The following is a 21309-nucleotide window of genomic DNA, read 5'->3' as shown; positions in this document are numbered from 1 at the left end:
AAAAAATAAAATAAAATAAAATAAATGTGATCTCTGTCCATCTTCCTGTAATCAAAGGGAATTGGGGATGGAAAAAAGCCCATCATTATTTTCTCTATTACCTTTCCTGTAGTAGAAAATGTTCTATCCCTTTTTTAGTATTTCTCATTTGGCCCACAAATAGGAACTTGGCTCTCTTGACTGTATTAGGAAGATAATATGGGTGTTTCCCTCTACAACCACCTAACCCCAGCTTCACTCTCCTTACCTGGGGAGGAGTGAATCAGATCTGGAGGATGGCTGACCTCAATGGAGAGTCCCCTGGGACTCATCCTTTTTTAGTTTGAGATCTTGTCTGCTCTGTATCCTAATCTTGTTGCCATGCAATAGGAGAATTAATTAGCCATGGCTTTATCCTGCCCCTGGGTAGGCAGCACTGTTTTAGAGTGAGAGAAATATAGAATTGTTTTTGTTCAGGATTCTAAGCTGAATTTTCAAATTCCCAATGAAATCTAATCTGAATTTTTTAATCCCCAATGAAATCTAATCTGAATTTTTAAATCCCCAATGAAATCTTTCAATGATGAATAATTATTAAGTACCTGCTATGTACAATATGCTATTTATCCTAGGTGTTAAGAATTCCACAATGAACAAAACTGGCAGTGGCCTTGGCCCCGAGGAACTTGCATTCTACTCAGAGGAGACAAAGAAGCAAAAATGGATATAGCATGACAGATAGCGATGGAGGACAGGAAAAAATAAAGCAGGTGAAGGAGAGTAGATGGTACAGTGTGGGTGGGATGGTTTAGTTCATATCTAGCTCATATGGAGCAGTCAGGGAAAACCTCTCTGATCATGTGCCTCTGAATAGAGAGAGAGGAAGTGGGGCTTATTACTGGGAAAGAGGAGAGAACAAGTTCAAAGGCTTTTGAGACAGGCTCATGCTTGACTTTTTTTTTTTTTTTTTTTTTTTTTTTTTTAGAGATACAGGGAGACCAGTATATCTGAAGCAGAGGGTGTGAAAGGGGAAACGCAGGAGATAAATTCAGAGGCAAAGCAGGAAACAAGCTAATTTTAATCCTCAAAAAAACAAAACAAAACAGGATTTGAATTTTACTTTGTGAGAGATGGGAAATAAGAGGATTTTGAGCAGTAGAATAACAAGTCTTAACTTGCTCATAAAAAAGATGGTTTTTAACTTAGCATTTCCCTATGTCCACAATTGTGGACATGGGAAAAGTGGTTAGGAGGCTACTGTAATATTTCAGTTGAGAGATGAATGTAGATTAATTTAGGGAGGTAGTAGTGGAGATGGCAAGAATTGCTGTGTTCTATCTGGATATGTTTTCAAGTTGGAGGCAACTGAATTTGCTTTTGGATTGATTAGGAGGTTGATATTATCCATGTGGTGATTTGTATTATACAAAGTGTTTCTTATAAAATTTAGTTTTATTTTAAGAATTTAAATATTCACATAATTAGAGAGAATAGTAAAATGAACTTCTATATACCCTTTACCCAGATTTCACACATCATTATTTTGACATATTTGCTTTATCTTTTTTTGAATCCATTTTTTGTATTTAATGAATTATTTTAAAGAAATCTAGACATCATATAATTTCACATATATGTACTTCAGTATATATTTCTAAATATTATGGACATGCTCTTACATAATCTAATTATCACAATCTAATAAAATTAGTAAGAATAATTTCTTGGTATCAACAAATACAAAGATGATATTCAAATTTCTTTAAATTATTTTTCCCTTAATTGACATAAAGTTTGCTTAGAATGAAGTACATCAATATTTTGAAAAAATATGCATACCTATAAAACAATACCCTAATAAAAATATAGAATATTTCCATAACCCTAGAATTGTATCGTGCACACCCTTCTAGCCAAATCCCACTTCTCTAGGCAACCAATATTCTGATTTCCATAACATAGATGAACTTTTCCTATTTGTGAATTTTATAAAAACTCAATCATATAGTATGTAGTCTTTTATGTTTGGCTTCTTTCTTCAACACAATACTTTTGGGATTCATCTACATTGTTTACTTGTATCACTAGTTTATTATATTTTAACTTTTAGGCATTATTCAATTTTACAAGTATAAAATGGGAACCATTAAAAAATCTTCCCTTCTCTAAATTATTTTCCATACTTTTCCAGCATACACTTATCACATTTTGAGAGTCATTACTCAATATTGCCTCTCTTTGGGACACCTTAATCATGGACAATACCCAGAAATGTCACAAATTAAATAGCCATAGTTTATTTATTGAACATCACCATACCGGATATTATGAAAAATATAAAACAAATGGAATATGATTTTTCAAGTTTCTTACATACCCATGGGGAAACAAGCATGTAAGTAATCACTTATGATAGAAAAAGCAGAAGTAAAGATAACAATTATAATAGAAGTGATGAATTCTGGGTGTGGGTCAGGGAATCTGAGTAACTCTAATGCAGGAAGTAGAATGTGGCCCAAGCTTTGAAGGAGGTCTGGAGTATCTATAGGAAGTAAATGGAAATGAATAGTTCAGGATGGATGAAGGGCTTGACAGAATCACAGTGGTGTACCAAATTAAGTGAGACGAGTGCCCTTGCAGATTATCTTTAACCCCTTCTCTCCCTCACTCTTATGACATGTTACCACATTTTATTAATAACACCTTTACAATCTCTGAAATCATCTACTCTCTTCTGTTCTCATTGCCATTTCCTTTGTTGAAGCCCATTTTTCTCATTGTTTCTTTCCCATGCAATGACAACTGAGTCCTCACTGGTTTGCCTGCTTCTGATCTGTCTTCATTCTAACTACCATAGACACTGAACTCTGCCAAACCAAAACCGGCTATGCTGTTCACCTCTCAGGGCATTGATTATGGAGCAGAGTTGATAGTCCTCTCTCTGTCCCTAATTCCTTTCAGCTTCCCATCTCAACCCCTTTCTCCTCTAATGTTTGGCCTTATAGATTTCAAATCATCATGTATTCTACCCAGAACACACAATATTGTTCCCTAAATATTCTTTACTTTTTTTTTTTCTGACTCTGTATCTTTGTAAAATTACCAATCCCAGAATACAGGGTTTTTTTCCTTCTCTCTGCTTAGCTTAATTGATTCTCTGAGGCCAAATTTAATGTGAGTTCCTTTTGGGAAATTTTTCTCAACCCCCAACACTGTCAAATTTAATAAATATTTAGACATGGCTTTTGCCACATGGACCATGTTTTGTATTATAATGATTTATATTAATTCCCATTCTGCCATTGGCCTGTAACCTCCTTGGGGAAAAAGGCCATGTGTTGGTTACTCTGGGTCTAGCAGAGTACCTTGTTCATTTCTGGCTCTCATTATCCTACATAATAAAAGACTAATATGCAAATAGACAAAACAGCAGGACAATTGAACAACAGGTTGCTATGATGTACACTGACTACCATGGGACATGTGTGGAACATGGCAGGCATTGTTTGAGGGGGGTGGTGGAGCAGGTGAACAGGGACACCAGACCAGGCAGGGCACTTCGCTGTCACTGGGATGAGTCTCTGGAGGTAACTGAAAATTCTTTGCTTCCGTGTGCCATGGTCCTGCCCTGTGCTTGCACCTCCTGCTGGTGCCAGCCCTGCTCTTACCTGTTGCCTTGTTCCCATTAGCCCTGCTCCCATTAGCGCATGAGAGCAGTGGCTGCTGGAATGGAGCTGCCAAACAGGGGATTGGGACCATGGCAGGAGGTGCCAAGACCCGCCCCTGTGCCTACTGCAGCGTTGTGGCCCACAGTTCCTTTCAAGGTGCACAAATTTGTGCACTGGGCCCCTAGTTATTATATAAAATCATTCTCTTTTACTTATAAGGTACACTATTTTCTAGAAGCAAATTTGAATAAATTTTAAATTCTCCTTGCATAACATATAGTCTGACATAGTGCTGAAAGTCATTGAATGTGGCTAATTATACAATGAGTGATAAAAATTAGATCTTTGCATGCCCAAGCAGGTAGCTAGTTTAGCACTTGGGAGATTTATAGACATGACTCACTTGTAGATGTGTGGAATTTTTTTTCTCTCTAGCTATACCTACTTTTGAAAATATTTTCTTGTACAACTTGAGGAAGCATGTCATACTTATGAATAAATTATCTAATTCAGGCGAAAATACAAGATTAAACTAAAGATATTTTCAGCATTCAGAAATAGGACCCATTGAGGTTTTGGGAACTGAACATTAAATTGGGATGAAGATATATTAGATAGATTAAAAAATAATGTCTTATGATTGATTGTATATCTAGTATCTGGTCCTATTGAAGTATTCAGGCTGGACTAAGATTCTCATTATCACTTAAGTAAAATACTTAACTGAATGTTGAATTAGGGATACGTGAGTAAATTATAATGTCCCCAGTTTTGGCCTGATTTGTCCATCTCCTTAGAGTTTTCCCTTTTTCTCATTAAAAGAAAATAATAATTTAACATTATATGTAAACAATGAGGTATGAAGTAATTAGCTATTTCAGTCATGTGACTTCTGAATGACTGTTCAAATTATATTGCTATAACTTGAGATGTGAGATGTATAAAACATTTAAATAAGCATTGAAACTGTAGATTCAGGCTTGTGCTTTAAAATCACATGAATTTTAACAAATGAAGATGCTAAAGCTTTTTCCATATTTGTATAATTAAGAAATACTTATACAATCTTCATGTATACCTCCATCCCTCCTCTCCCATACAGCCCTCAAACCTCACATCGTCACATGCCACAGTAGACATTAAACAATGTAGTAGATACATTTATTCCCATGGTATACATATTCAGAGTACACATCTTCAGTAGTTAAAAGTTACTTTGAACAAATAAATACCTAAGGCCCAGAAAGTTATCTAGAGAGATGTTCTACCGAAAAGTCAGAATTACTGTTTCAGAAGAAAACATGATTCTGTGTTTATTAAGAGTAGCACAGAGCAGGCTTTTTTGTTGTTGTTGTTGTTATAGTTCTTTATCGATTGATTAAGGTATTACATATGTGTCCTTATCCCCTCTTGGTTCCCCCCTGCCGCTCATACCCTCACCCCCCCGCCCCATTCCCCTCAGAGTCTGTGTCCATTGATTAGGGATATATGCATGCATACAGGTCCTTTGGTCGATCTCTCCCCTTTACCTCCACTCTCCCCTACCTTCCCTCTGAGATTTGACAATCTGATCCATGCTTCTCTGTCTCTGGATCTGTTTTTGTTCATCAGTTTATGTTGTTCATAATATTCCACAAATGAATGAGATCATGTGATATTTATCTTTATCTGACTGACTTATTTTGCTTAGCGTAATGCTATCCAGGTCCATCCATGCTATTGTATATGGTAGGAATATCTTCCTTTTTAAAGCAGTGTTGTATCCCATTGTGTAGATGTACCACAGTTTTTTAAAACACTCATCTGCTGATGGGCACTTAAGCTGTTTCCAAATAGTAGCTATTATAACAGACCTAAATAGATTCTTTTTGAAAGAGGACATACAGAAGGCCAAAAGACATATGAAAACATGTTCAAAGTACTAATCATCTGAAAGATGCAAATCAAAACAACAATGAGATATCATCTCACACCTGTAAGAATGGCTATCATCAACAAACTAACAAATGGCAAGTGCTGGTGAGAATTCGAAGAAAAAGAAACCCTCGTGCACTGCTGGTGGGAATGCAGACTGGTGCAGCCTCTGTGCAGAACAGTGTGGAGTTTCCGCAAAAAACTAAAAATGGAACTCCCATTTTACCCATGGATTCCACTTCTAGGACTATATCCCAAGATACTAGAAACATCAAACTGAAAGGATATATGCACCCCTTTGTTCATAGCAGCACAATTTACAATAGGCTTTGCTTTTTATAACAAAAGTTTCTCAGATAACACAATCAGACTATATTTATATGTAAAAAAGGAATCACATTGTGATTCATTATGTGGGTGTTCTTTATTTAAAAGTGATGCTCTTGGAAATGAATTCTATTCTAAATTTTGAATTTTCTCTTTTTTATGTAAATATTAAAAAATTGTTCTTCATTGTTTACTAAGATTAGAACAAAACACAGATGAAAGCCCTATATAAAAATATGAAGGATAAATAAAAGTTTTTTGGGGGGTGATGCTCAATCTATTTGGTTCCCTAAATAATAGTTACAAAAATTAAACTGATTTTTAGGGAAAGAAAAGATATTAATGTATATCATGGAAAGTAAATAAAAGGCAAGGTAAATTGGGCTTCAAAAGTTGTTACACTGTGTGTAGATGAGAAGCCAGGAGGAATTATTTCTAAATATCTTGTCAGATGAAGAGAGTTAAAGAAATTGAAAATTTTGTCTTGAGAAAGAGAGGACTAAAACGAGGGAAACATGCTTCAAATATTCAAAGGCTTCCCTGGAAAAGGATACAGACTAGTTACACAGACTGGCTCTTCAAGGCTGCATCTGGATGTGCTGAAAATTAAGGAGAAACCAGGTGTGGGGGAGGAAGAGGAATGATCAGTCAGGTGACCAAGGGCTGTCAAATCACATTTAGAGTATCAATGATACATTCCCTCTGTTTCAGTGATTCTACAGAGCCTATTAACAGCAGTGATGATAATAAAAATAACAGGATAGTAATTGCTTTATTCTTTTAAGAATATGTTGTGGACCATATGTGTTTTAAAATAAATATACCATGGCAATAAAGCAGCAACCATTCTTAGTCTATTTTTTACTTAGCTATTTAAAAATATCTTACAAACAAATATAGCTTTATATGAAAAGAAAGAGAATTCTAAGATACTAATGAAACTGGAATGATTCAGTCTATGAAACAAAGGTATGATTTCAGAGAATAAATGGGGCTCTAGTGAGGCAGGTATAAATGGAGTTTCAAAAGTAAGTTCAGATTTTAATGGGCTTTATTCCATTGTTCAACTGAAATTAAAAATCTGAGCAGTTCGTTAAATCTCCTATCATTATTTTCACCCTGTTTCGTCTTGTACATTCGAATTCTTCTTTTGCCCTGTCATACCCTCTTCTGAGTTAGGGCGATACATGAAGCTGAATACATTCTTGACTAAATTTTGTTTGAGACTATGCAATTGTTTTTAGTAAACTAGGAAGTTACTTATATACAAAAATAGTCTGAGCAGAATATTCAACAATGGCAATGATAAAATTATTCACAATTCTAATCTCAGAGATGTCTGCTGTAAATAAAACTATATAGGAAATTGTTTAGGGAAGGATCACATTTACTGCCAATTGATAGCTTTTGAATTTTTCTTTTTATCAAAAGAAAAACTGGTAAAACTTATATTCTTTTCTGATAAAGGCTTTGCAATTGCTTATGCAAAGGTCTGTCCAGTTTTGTAGGTATATTCTTGCTAGAGTTACTAGTAGCTCTGTAAATTTATATTGACACATTAAAATTCATTTGCATTAGATCTTTCTTTACCTCTGTTCCCTAGCCCCTTTCCTTGCCCTATAAGCAAACACTAAAGTGTTCTTCTCTTCTTCCTTTTTTCCTAAATACTTTGGTATGTAATTTCATTTTTGAGATCAATTGTTTATTGATGTTTTACTATGGATGAATACTTTGCTGCATGGCTCCGGGGAGTCAGTGAAGAGCAGGACCTGGCCAAGGAACACACAATGTAGGGGATGGTTCTGAAGTGTCCACATATACACATGCACACACCTGAGCATAATACAATGTTAACCACGTACAGAGAGTGCTGTGAGAGTTGGGTAAGATAGTGCTTACTGCTGATAGGAGTAGTCATAAAAGGCTTCACAAAGATTGTATTTGATCTCAACCTTGAAGTAGTAAGTAATCTGTCAAAAGAAAAAACTAGGGAAGAGAAAAATCTAAATAAAAATAAGATTATTTTTCTAGCTTTATAGTTTTAGTTTTCATGTTTAGCTCTAGTCCATCACAAATTTTTGTGTGTGGTCTAAACTAAAAGTTAATGTTTGTTTTTTTCCTTATACATATCTTGCCATTTAGAACAACTTGTTGGATAGTCTTTCCTGTAACCATTGAATTGTCTTGACTCCCTTGTCAAAAACCAACTGACTTTATGTGTGTGGATCTATTTATAGACTCTAATTTTTCCATTGGCTTATTGGTCTATCCTTATACTACTTTCTGAATGACTGTTGGTTAGTATAAACTATTGAAATTATATAGCTCCTCTTCTCCAAATTTGCTTTTCATTTTTAAGAACATTTATGGATAATCTAAATCTTTTCCATTTTCAAATAACTTTTAGAATCAACCTGTTAATTTCTATAAAAAAAATAAAGATCATGAGAAGGTTTACCTACTTAGGCAAAAATTTTGCAGAGAGACTCCATAGTACACTAACATTAAAAGAAAAATATATAATAAATTAGACTTCATTTAATGAAAAAAATTTCTAATCATAGGTAGGGTGCAGATGGAGAAAATATTTGCAATACATATATCTGATAAATAATTTTTATCCGGATATATCAGGAGTAATTACAGCCCTAGCTAGTTCGGCTCGGTGGATAGAGCATTAGCCAGCAGACTGAAGGGTCTCAGTTTCTTTTCTTTCTTTCTTTTTTTTTTTTTCCAGAGAGGAAGGGAGAGAGATAGAGAGCTAGAAACGTCGATGAGAGAGAAACATCAACCAGCTGCCTTTGGGGATGTGCCCACAACCAATGTACATGCCCCTGACCGGAACTGAACCTGGGACCTTTCAGTCCGCAGGCCAACGGTCTACCACTGAGCAAAACCGGTTTCGGATGAAGGGTCTCAGTTTCCATTCCCATCAAAGACAAGTACCTTGGTTTCAGGCTTGATTCCCACCTCTGGTTGGGTCGCACACAGAAGGTAACCAATCGATTTTTGTTTCTCTCATACTGATGTTTCTCATACATTGATAGAGGGAGTATAAAATGGCAAAATCATTTTGGAACACTATATAATATTTTATAAAGTCAAATATATTCATACCATAGAACTCCAAAATTTTATTCCTAAGTTTTTTCCAAAGTGAATGAAAAGATGTGACCACAAAGAGACTTGTATGTAAATATTCATAGCAACTTAATTCATAATAACCTTAAAATAGAAATAGTCTGAATGTTCAACAAGATGGTCAGAAAATGGCTGGCACTGGAGAGCAGTTGGGAGGCACCAGGCCTGCAAGGGAGGGCAGTTGAGAGGGACCAGGTCTGCAAAGGAGGGCAGTTGGAGGCAATCAACCCTGCAGGGGAGGGCAGTTAAGGGTGACCAGGCCAGCAGAGGAGGGAAGTTGGGGGCAAACAGGCTGGGAGGGGAGCAGTTAGACATTAATCAGGCTGGCATGGGAGTGGTTAGGGGGTGATCAAGCTGGCAGGCAGAAGGGGTTAGGGACAATCAAGAAGGCAGGCAGGCAAGCAGTTGGGAGCCAGCAGTCCTGAATTGTGAGAAGGATGTCTGACTGCCCATTTAGGCCCAATCCTGTCAGGCCTAAACGGGCAGTTGGACATCCCTCGAGGGATCCCAGATTGGAGAGGGTGCAGGCTGGGCTGAGAGACACCCCTCTCCCCCTGACTCCAGACATGAATTTCGTGCACCGGGCCTCTAGTATACAGCATATCATAAGAGGCCTGTGGTTGTGATGCCGTAATGGGTGGGCAGGGCTGCATACAAGGCAAGATGCATGTGGGTGGGTAGGGACTTGACTCTGGGTCCCGTGTCCTGCCCAGCACAGCAGGAGTCAGTCTGGGTCTCTCACAATATCACGAGCTGGGACTCTAGAATATATATCTAAGCAATAAAAAGTCACCTTTATATGTTTCTGTTTATATGGAATTTAAGAAAAAGGAAAAACTAATCTATCTTGATAAAAATCAGAATAGTATTTGCCTGTGGCTAGGGTTGAGACTGATTGGAAAAGAGCACAAGATAACTTTTTGGGTACTGGAAATATTCTGTATCTTGATTTGAGTATGGATTTTATGAGTGTATACATTTGTTAAAGTTCTTAATAGTATGGCTCTCTTTATTTTAATATATATAAAATATACCTTCATAAAAAAGATGTAGTAAATAAAATTATAAGATACAAAAAAGGATGAAAGCCAAAAATATGCAAGTGCATTCATGGCAAATAGAATTGAGAGCAGAGATTTTTTATTATTATTATTATTATTTTAGTCAATCTTTATTGTTCATATTATTACAAAGGTCCCTCATTTCTTCCCCTCTCCACCAGGTTCCCACCCCATCCTCTGCTCTTTCCCCACCCCACATTGTCCTCATCCATAGGTGCACAGTTTATGTTGAGACTCTTCCTGCATCCACCACTCCCCTTTTCGCTGAGAATTGTCAGTCCACTCCCCTCCCATATCTCTGATTCTACTATATTCACCAGTTAATATTGTTCATCAGGTTTTTTAATTTCCTTGTTTTTTTAAAATTAATACACTTTTATATTTTTAAAAATAAATTTTAAAATCTAATAATTTTAAACCTTGTTTTTTCTGCCCTGGGAACTGAGTAGCAAACTTGTTTACATGTATACTTGCCCTTAGGCTATCAAAAGGCATAGCCATTCAAATGTAAATGAACACATTGTTTAAAGAAAGCTGCTGGTTTACCTGTTCTTAGTGGAAAGGGCTTACCCTCCGCTTTCTCCGTTAAAATTAAGGTGTTAGCTTTAAAACCTCTTTTTGGCAAGAGACCTTAAACTTTCAGAACTTTAAATTTTTCAGGTAGTAAATCAATTACTTAGCATTTTCTCAAATCAATAATACCTCCACATGCCCAAGGATATACTTCACACAAAAGACACTTCCAAATAGATCAACCAACCTCATCCAGACCCCACACAAGGCACTCACAGATCAACACCCCAGTGCTACAACAACTCAACACATCCAGATCTAAGCCTTCATCACTTGATTCAACAGACCCTCGAGTTGCCCCAAAAGTTTCCAGCCATGTCTGAGAAGCAGCCCTGAGGCATGGGCAGGCGAGGAGAGAGCTGTTCCCTGCCCGCTGCTCTGGGCCTGGCCTCTGTTGCTCCAGACCGCTCCACAACCAGCTGCTCCGGGTCTGGCCGCTGCTGCTTAGGGCCTGGTTGCTGCCTCTCTGGGCCTGGATGCTGCTGCTCCGGGCCTGGCCGCTCCCGGCCTGGCTGCTCTGGGCCTGGCTGCTGCTGAGAGCAGAGATTATTGAGAGACATGGTTTCAAGAACCATTAATGTTACTTGAAGAGTTAAAAACATTTTTTAAATTTATGACCATGCTGTCAAAGATGGATTTTAAGAAAGGAGGTGATATGATTAAAGCTATGTTCTGGGGTTATTCACCTGTTCATGTAAGAGGATTAAGGACTGTGATGAAGCTATGAAGGAGAGATAAAAGAACTGCTGGAGGCACTAGAATTTAAGATGATGGCAACAGGATGAAAAGGAGGTAATAAATCTGAAAGGTTATCACAAAGAAAAATATTTAGTAATATAATTAATACAAGGGAAAGGTTAAGGAATAAAAAATGTAGGATCTGGCATAGTACCTGGTACATAGCAGATACTTGATAGATGTTTGTTGAAAAAGTGAATAAACAAATGAAGGAAGTGATAGTCTGAGAAATTCTGATAGTTTTGGTATGTTGATAGAAATAGGATATAAGGAGCCGAGACCGGTTTGGCTCAATGGATAGAGCGTCGGCTTGGGGACTGAAGGGTCCCGGGTTCGATTCCGGTCAAGGGCATGTACCTTGGTTGCGGGCATATTCCCAGTGGGGGGTGTGCAGGAGGCAGCTGATCGATGATTCTCTCTCATCGATGTTTCTGGCTCTCTATCTCTCTCCCTTCCTCTCTGTACAAAAATCAATAAAAAATATTTAAAAAAAAAAAAGAAAAAAAAAAAGAAATAGGATATAAGGAGAAGTTAGCTAGAAAAAATGAGTGGTTGAGATTTTATTTTATACATGTTTTAATAAATGTGTGGCTGGATATAGAAGTGAAAAGTCAGAATATACAATTGAAGCCATTGGTTTGAACATTTGGAAAGAGGTTATGGTTGGATATAGAGGTCTTAAGATGATGAATGTGAGAACATAGTTGAACTTTGTGAACAGGAGATAACATCTAGGGGCACTTATAGAAAGAAGAAGGTTGAGAGCAGATGTTTGACCAGGTGGAATGGAGCCAGGGAGAGTATTAAGGAAACAGAGGACAGAAAGCAAACTGACCAGGAAATTTGCCAGGGAGGTAAGGGGAGGGCAGTGCCAAGAAAGACAAGAGAGACAAAGAGTTTCCAACAGATTGGTGGTCTCACACACCACTAAGAAAACACAGAACACAAAATTAACAAACATAGGAAGCACAAATGGCCCACAAATATATGAAAAGTGTTTTACCTCACTATTAATTTAAGAAGCATAACAAGGTACCATTTTTATCTCCCATTGCCCAGCCATGTAGGAATCAAGGGGCAAATGCATGCTAGGTTTTCTACAGGGTGGGCACTGGCTTTGCCTATTGCAACAAAAAGTCCAGGTGCTACAGCCTTTTTATTGATCTACAAGTCATTCTTAAGTCCTCCCTGTCTACTCACCTTCCACACATTCTATTCCATCACCATGCCCTATGGACTCTTCTCCTCAAACCTTCCAAATCCATCTATCGTTCCAGGAATTATTCTTCCTTCTGCTTTCAGGTTCCTGCAATCTGCCCATTCTCCACATTGCAACCAGAGAGAGCTGATCTTTTATTTATGTAAATTATAGCATGTCATCCCCCCCTGCCCCCTCAAAGCTCTGCAAGATCTTTTCATTGGACATAGAAGAAATTCCAGACTTCAAGGTATTACATTATCTAGCTCCTGCCAACCTCTCTCCTCCCCTCCCCTCCCCTCCCCTCCCCTCCCCTCCCCTCTCCTTTTTTTTCTTTTTTTCCCTCCCCTCCCCTCCCCTCCCTCCCTTCCTCCCTCCCTCCCCTCCCCTTCCCTCCCCTCCTCTCCCCTCCTCTCTTCTCTTCTCTTCTCTTCTCTTCTCTTCTCTTCTCTTCTCTTCTCTTTTCTCTTTCTGCTGACTGCTGGCTGGTTCTATCTTAAAGGCTAGTAGTCTTAACTCTCATAATGAGATAGAGGAAGCTATAGTTTTCTTTACTACTTGCAGACCAGTGTTCTCAGGTTTCTAGAATGGCAAACTATTCTGACCAATTGTCACCAGATGAACCAAAGAGTAAAAATTTTGCTTTGAATTCCAAAAGTTTTGCATTCTTTGATCCATTGCCTCATGTTCATCCAGATGCCAGCTTGTGAAGTTTCCTGAGCCAATGACTCTGCTTTTAGAGAAGCCACTCTTTTGCCATTTTTGAAATTTAGAACAAGCTCTAATTCTAGGTCTCTACTTGTGTTCATGGAACACCTCGAGCTAAATTTATATTTTCATGACTTTTCTTCCTTTTCTGGACTGCGTCTCATCTCCAAATTGTTAGTGGTTTTCACTGTTCTCATTTGAGTAGCCACATGATTATGGGAACCTACAAACTGAGAAGAAAACTAGTTATTGAGATGGGGCAAGTGGAGTTCGGAACAACCTATTAACTGCTGGGTGTGTCCCACATGAAGCTGGCAAGCTCGGACTCATAGTGCTTTTTCCTGAATTTACCCTGGGGAAGAGGCTTAGCTAGCAGATCTTTAAAGAGCTCAGGATCTGGTGCCAGGTGTTTTCCTTGTAAAACAGCTGACCAACTTCACTCAGTGAAGTCAGAGGCTTGGTTTGCCTCCCACAAGGAAAAACTGGTGACCCATTTTAGTTGCTACTGCAGGAAACTTTCCTTGAAAACTAAAATGGTTTGGGAGTACAAGGAAAGTATTTTTGAGTTTTGGAAAATGTTTTTATTGACTCTTTTTATATATAAAATGTACTATTGTTATCATTTTTATGTATATAATTCAGTGGCATTAAGTTGTGAGACCACCACTGCTATCTAATTCAAGCACACTCTCATCCACTGAAAATAAACCCTATACCCATTAGGAGCTACCAATCCTCCATCACCATAGCCCATGGAAGACACCAATCTGCTTTCTGTCTCCATGGATTTCTCTACACTTAAAATAAATGGAATCATGTAATATGTGACTTTTGTGTCCAGATTCTTTCACTTATTTTGTTTTCAAGCTTCATCTGTGTTGTAGCACCTATCAGTACCACATTTCTATTTACAGCTGAATGACATTCCAATATATAATACTTGCCACATTTTATTTACCCATTCTTTTTTTGGTGGACATTTATGTGTTTTCCAACTTTAAACTATTGTAAGTAATACTGCTATAATATTTGTGTACTTGTTTTTAATTCTCCGGTGGCAATTACCTATGAGTAGAGTGATGATAATTCTGAATCTTATGGTGATTTTGTGTTAAACTTAGTAATTATATATATATATATATATATATATATATATATATATATATCTATGAGAAACCACCAAAACATCTTCCACAGTGGTTGGACAATTTTACATTTCCATAAGTAATGTAATATACACTGAGTGGCCAGATTATTATGATTTATGCATGCATATATATATGCATTCAGAGATCATAATAATCTGGCCACTCAGTGTATAAAAGTTGTTTTTGTGTTTGTAAAGGTGTCTGCACCTATAAGTGAATCATTCAATGCTTTTGGATAGTAGCAAAAGAAAACAAATTCATTTTAAAATTAGATGGGTTTATCTTATCCTCTTTGATTAAATTCTCCCTCCATCCCCAGGATGAGAATGAATCAGGATAGCTAATTTTGAATCAAACCTCAGGAAGTTCTGAAAGTGCTTGTCAGGTTACGCACATGCAACAAGATTGATTGCATGTGTAGTGTTTTGAAATAGTCACAACTTAGCTGAACAGAAACTTAACTTTACATTTTCAATCACTGAGCTTGACTTAGCTCTGGTGCCATCATTTCTCCTAATCTTGCCACTGAAAAATAATATGGTCTCTTCTGATTTAAATAGTACAAGTAATTAAAACTTGCTAATTCCACTGAGGATTTAAACTCATTAATTCAAAGGTCAAACTGCCTTTCTGGCCTATTCTGGGCTTGGCTCTCTTTAGTGATTTTCTCTATCCTAGGAAGTTATAAACATCATGACATTAGGAGAGGTATGTTCCCCACAGTCTCTGCTTGTTCTTTCTTCTTTCTTCCTTTCTTTCTTCCTTTCTTTCTTCCTTTCTTCCTCCCTTCCTTCCTTCCTCCCTTCCTTCCTTCCTTCCTTCCTTCCTTCCTTCCTTCCTTCCTTCCTTCCTTCCTTCCTTTCTTTCTTTCTTTCTTTCTTTCTTTCTTTCTTTCTTTCTTTCTTTCTTTCTTTCTTTCTTTCTTTCTTTCTTTCTTTCTTTCTTTCTTTCTGTTTAAATCTTCTACTTGAACTGCACTAGCCAGGCCTCTGAGAATATGTTAAAGTTTTCTACTGATATTACTTTACTAGTGCCCTGTGGTAACAAGATGAGGACCCCTGGAACTTCTTTCTCAAATCCTAGGTCTCCTCCAGTCCCTCAGACACTGAGCATTTATATCACTCAGGTCTGGAGCCTGAGGGTAATATGTTCTAAATCCAGTGGATCTTAGGGTATTGGCCCATCATACCATAGTATTTTTTTATAAAGTAGATTCATTGATTTGAGGCAATGTTATGTGGGAACCCCATTTGGGTGATTTGAACTCTGTAAGTCCTCAAATAACAAGTAACACGTAAGCAGTTTTTGACAAGGTATATATAATTGTATGCTGTAGATGGCATGACCTTGTTTCAGAACTCTAAAGGTGAATCTTTTATTACAGTTTGCTTTAAATTCCATTCTACACAATTTCTTACCTCTGATACTCTTAATCACTTATTAGGTTCTGCTGAGTCAAATGACCCAAATGGCAAGATCCCTTGCATCCTGGCCATTTCCTGCTCTGTCTCTCACTCAAAGTTGACAGTCTTTCCTGTCACCTGATTTGTGGGCCAGAGAAGTATTCAGATATAGCCAGTTTCCAGATATGGGACATGAATTTGGTTGACAGCCATGTTGTCAGCCGGTGGCAGCACTCTCAGCATCTGAGGGTGAAATCCCTTCAGTCTCCAAAAGGGATTCTGTCAGCACAGAACAGGCTGCTCTAGCTCAAAGCCATGAGGCTGACAACTGACTTATCAATTGCCAAACATGAAGCTAGAGACAATGGGATAATATCAGAAATATGCTGAGAAAGTATTTGTCAATCTATTCTATATCCATCCAACACACTTCATGAATAAATATGAAACAGAAACATTTTCAGGCAAAAACAGAAAAAAGAAAAATAAAATTTGCCCCCAGCTGCTTCTCTCTAAGTAATTAATTTTAAGAGGATATATTACGGGCAAAAAGAAAAGATTCTGAGATTAAATGCAAGCAGAATTGAAGAACAAATAATGTGGCTAATATGCATGTAAATATAAATGAACATTGGCAATATAAAATGGCAATAGTAATGCCTTTTGGATTTTATTTTAAAATTTCTGGAAATATTTATAATTTATGAATTATATGTAACATTTAATAATTAGACACCTCTTAGAGAAGCCAAAGTAAAGAGTAACATGGGCATAACTTTGGGTAAAACTATACTTTAGACACAGTGCTTTCTCTTTAAGAAAATAAAATTACATGGACATACAAACAAAAACCACTGAATTGCATGAAAACAACTACTTTAAATACAGACCATTGCATAGAATTTCACATCCCAACATGTAGTTTTTGTGATGGTTATTTAATAACAGATTTTAAAACTAATAATTAAGACACCATGGCTAAATTGCCTTTTTTTCTGTCTTAACCCCCTCCTCTCAAAGATAATTCTCAATTATATGCCTACTACCTATTGATTGAAAACCATTTGGAAATTACTCTTGTCTGTCAATGAAATGCAAACACCTCTGGAGTGAAACTAAGCAGCTGTTTAAAAGTTCCAAGCTTCACCAGAAAAAGAAATCCTTTTTCCTTAACACTGGCCCTGTTTACATTATCCCAAAACAATGACTCATTCAAGAAAAAATCCAGTATTTCCAGGCTGTGTAAACACAGCTATTATTTATAAGGAGATTTATAAGAAGACCTAGGACTAATAGCTTCCCAGTTGAAGAACTAGCACCAAAGTTAGTAGCATTAGGAGTATGTGTGTGTGCGCTCACGCGTGCGTGTGTTGTGTGTGTTTGGTAAATTCAGAACTATTTGTATTGTAGGTCACATTTGAAATTCAAAATAGCTCTGGCTCCTTTTATTATACAAAGTTAACTAACAAGCTTGGAATAAATAAAATTATTAGAAGTAGCAGTATGATTTATAATCCTAAAAAGCCTATTTATATCATACAGAAATTAACAAATGATTTCCATCTAAGCAAATATATACTTTTGTCATTTCTTAAGTCATTCTCTCATTAACTAAAGAGAAAATTGAGAAGTGTGTAGGCTCTGGATTCCAGGGTTTGAATATTAGCTCCAGCAATGGCTGCTTATGTGGTGTTGGGCAAGGTACTTCCCCCTAAGCTTCAATTTTTACACCTGCCAAATGCAAAAATAATATGTCACACAGAGGCCTGGGGCAAGGGGTGGACAGGCTAGAAGGGGTCAATGATGATAAAAGGGGATATATAAAGTATTTTCAGCAATAACAATTAATTAAAAAATAATATGCCTCACAGAATAATTTGTAAAAATGAAATTGTAAAACTTTTTTAAACTATAAATTATTTGAATGTAATGCTTGTCATATAGCATTTAATACAACTTACCTATTATTTTAAATCATAAAACATTTTGCTGGGTTTAACATGGGTGATCCTTATTTAATTAATATTCAGCTCTTATACCTTTTGGCAATGATTGTTCACATAGATTTTCTAGAAATGAAAACTACTGCCAGTCACTAAGTTTCATTCAAATAACTACTAAGTAATTCAATAGTCAAATATTTTTAATTACTCATGACTGTACTTTATGGTTTATGTACACCTGCAGGAAGCTCGGGAGACCAAGCTGTTAAAATCAGCCACTTCACAGTAGCTATCAGTTAGGATCCTGGCAGGAAAGAGATGACGTATTCAAACCTGTTATGGAGAAGAGTTTAATAAAAGACTGTTTACAAGGTTGTAGGCAAGGATTAGGGGGTGAATATGAAAATGAAGCACCCAGAGTAAATGTGGTAGAATTGTTATCATTTCTAAGCCTGAATGGGCAGAGGAAGGGTGGGTGGCTTCAGATACCTAGCGTAGACAGCTGTGCAGACAGAACCTCCTGCCTGGGGCTGAGATCTTTGGTATGGGGGCACAGATAATGCTAGATCTGCCCAGGCAAGTGCTGGGGGATAAGTATCTCAACCTCACTCTCTTTTTGCTCTTTCAACCTCCTCCCTGTTCTTCTAACTGACCAGAGCCTAGCTGAGAAGCCTGAGGTCAAGGGATCCTACTGGCGAAGTCCATGAAGGTCAGTCTTTCAGACATAGGGCACTGAAGAGTGTATTTGAAAGAGCAAACAAAGGTAGCCAGCATCATGATTATGGAGGGTTTCCCATTGCCAGTGAGGGAACTGCTAAAATCAGTTTTAAATACATTGCAAGCCCAGACCATCTCTGCTCAACTAGATGGTACATAACTCTGGAACCACTAGGCATATTTTCAGCAGTTGGAATGCATGCGAAGTGGCTTCATGAGGAAAATCCTGGCTTGTCTGGAGGCAAGGTCAACCTTTATCAGGCAAAAATATTAGATTTTGTGAACTTCAAACCATTAAATGCCCAAATTAGAAGAGCAATTTGATCAAAATACAGACCCAATTTGATCCAAATTTGATCCAATTTGATCCAAATACTTGTTTAGATGGGAAGAGCCTGATTGTAAGCCACAATGAGAAAATCAATGTGGGTTATGATGATCACAATTTGGGATGACACCGTTTGCTTAATTGCTAGATGGATTTTATGGAAGATGCCACATTTCATATTCTCCAGACCCTGTAGAGCCTTGAGGTGCCCTGCAGCCCAGCCATTGTTTGAGGTCAGCCTTTGTGAGACACCCTGGACCAGAGCTAACCAGCTAAGATGCTCCTGACTTCTTGGCCTTCAGGAATTATATGAAGAATTACATGATTATGGTTAATCAGCAATGAAGAACCCCTATGATAACATATACAACATTTTGTAAGAGGCCAAAGGCATTCACCAAAGACTGATCAAGGGATAGTCTAAACAGACTGAAGGATAGCAGACTTGGCTGGGAAAGGCAGATTTCTCTATAGTGGATAAATAGTGGGAGGCATAACTGTTATATATGTTCAAGTACAATATGGCTACTAACAGAGAGAGGTAAAGGAGCAGTCATTTTCTGAGCATTTACCCTGTATATTATTTAGTATTTGCAAACGTTCTGTGGTTCTGTGTTATACATGGTTATCTTTATTTTACAAGAAAAGGCACTCAGGGTCAGAAGTAGAAACACCTGTTCACAGTCACACAGATAGTACATGAGAGAGCTCTGATTAGGACCCAAGCCAAAGTTCTTGCCTCCAAAGTTCACTTTTTTCCTGTGCTTCTGTGTGCCAAAGTAAAGAAGAGAAATATTAAACAAGGGAGTCAGATTGGGAGACAAAGTAAGGTAAACAAAACCGTCAGGGGGGAAATTCTTCAGTCTTTTGAAAGAAAGTGGAGAAAAACTATCTGTGGCAAAAACAAAATAAAACTGGTATAAACATGTGGCTCATTAAAAGGAGGAAGAAAAGATGGCCTTACTAATAAACAGGATATATTTGGGGGGATAATAGTGCTTAGAGCAAGAGAAGTCCCATCTGTAGGCATCTCTTCAAGGCCAGACCTAAACACAGAGGATGGGTCTCTCTACTCTTGTGCAGATGGACTCTCCTGACTCACCTCTGAGAGATACATCCAGGGATAGCACTGCACCTGCCACAACACGTAACCACATGAGCAGCAGACAGTGCTCCCTGGCTCCAGGCAGACGGGGGGACAGCAGGTCTTGGGAAGTCCTCCAGCAGGAAAGCGGAAGTATAAAGGAGCATTTTGCCAATAAGGGGCCACATGGTGCCATCATTTTCTATTTCTGAGTCTTTGGTGGTATTGTCCAGCTGACAGAAAAGCCATGCTAAGTAAGAGTTTGGGGAGGAAATATTCCTGTTTATGGGGAAGGGGTGGTGAAAGAAGATATAGGAGATAGATTAGGGGACTGTAAGTCTGAGGGGATATGTTTAAATATTGTGGGTGAAGACAGGAATGTCTCAGAACTAATTCTACAAGATCAGAGGTGGGCTATTACATTGGAAGTTCACATTTCAGTGGGCAATTTAGGCCTGGTCCCATTGTGGCCCTGGGAGATCATGTAGAATCCACTCCTTGTCATTGGGAGTTGTATTTATCCATGGCCTCCTACTGGGCATTGACCAAGGTTAACTCCATAGGAAACCAATCATCCAGATTTATGCGAGCATTAGAACTGATAGGGTATCTATAGGCATGCGATGTCAAGTGTCAGAGAAGTCTGAGGCAGAAAGCAGAAGAACTGGGTATAGCTGAGGCAGACCTGCCCAAGGTTGACTGTGGCAGCTGTGGAGGAAGTAAAAGATTTTGAGCCTGACTGGTTTGGCTCAGTGGATAGAGCATTGGCCTGCGAACTCAAGGGTCCCAGGTTCAATTCTGGTCAAGGGCACGTACTTTGGTTGTGGGCACATCCCCAGAAGGAGGTGTGCAGGAGGCAGCTGATCAATGTTTCTCTCTTATCAATGTTTCTAACTCTGTCTCTTTCCCTTCCTCTCTGTAACAAATCAATAAAATATATTTTAAAAAATTTTTTGAGGTACATCTCAAGAAATACTTAATTCACATATCATCTTAAAAATTTGTTTAATCAAAGATAAATTTTTGAAAACAATAGCTCTAATTCAAAAAACACAATCCTGCTTGTGTAGGACAGTTTCAAGACATACAAAATACTGAGTAGAATTAATGTGAAAGAAGATGTTTTTAAATTGAGTTTATTGGGGTGACATTGGTTAATAAAATTTTACAGATATATAATTATACAGCTATATAATTCTATAACACATCACGTAAATATTGTATTGTATGTTTACCACACCATGTCAAATCTCCTTCCATGATTATTTATCCCACCTTTGCCTTTTTCTACCTTCCCTCCGGCAATCACAATATTGTTGTCTGTGCCCGGGAGTTTGAAACAAGACATTTTAATTGAATCAGTTCCTTGATTATTGTCA

The sequence above is a fragment of the Pipistrellus kuhlii genome, unplaced genomic scaffold (assembly GCF_014108245.1).
Source record: "Pipistrellus kuhlii isolate mPipKuh1 unplaced genomic scaffold, mPipKuh1.p scaffold_m20_p_3, whole genome shotgun sequence".
Lineage (NCBI taxonomy): Eukaryota > Metazoa > Chordata > Mammalia > Chiroptera > Vespertilionidae > Pipistrellus > Pipistrellus kuhlii.
This window is presented reverse-complemented; position numbering follows the sequence as displayed.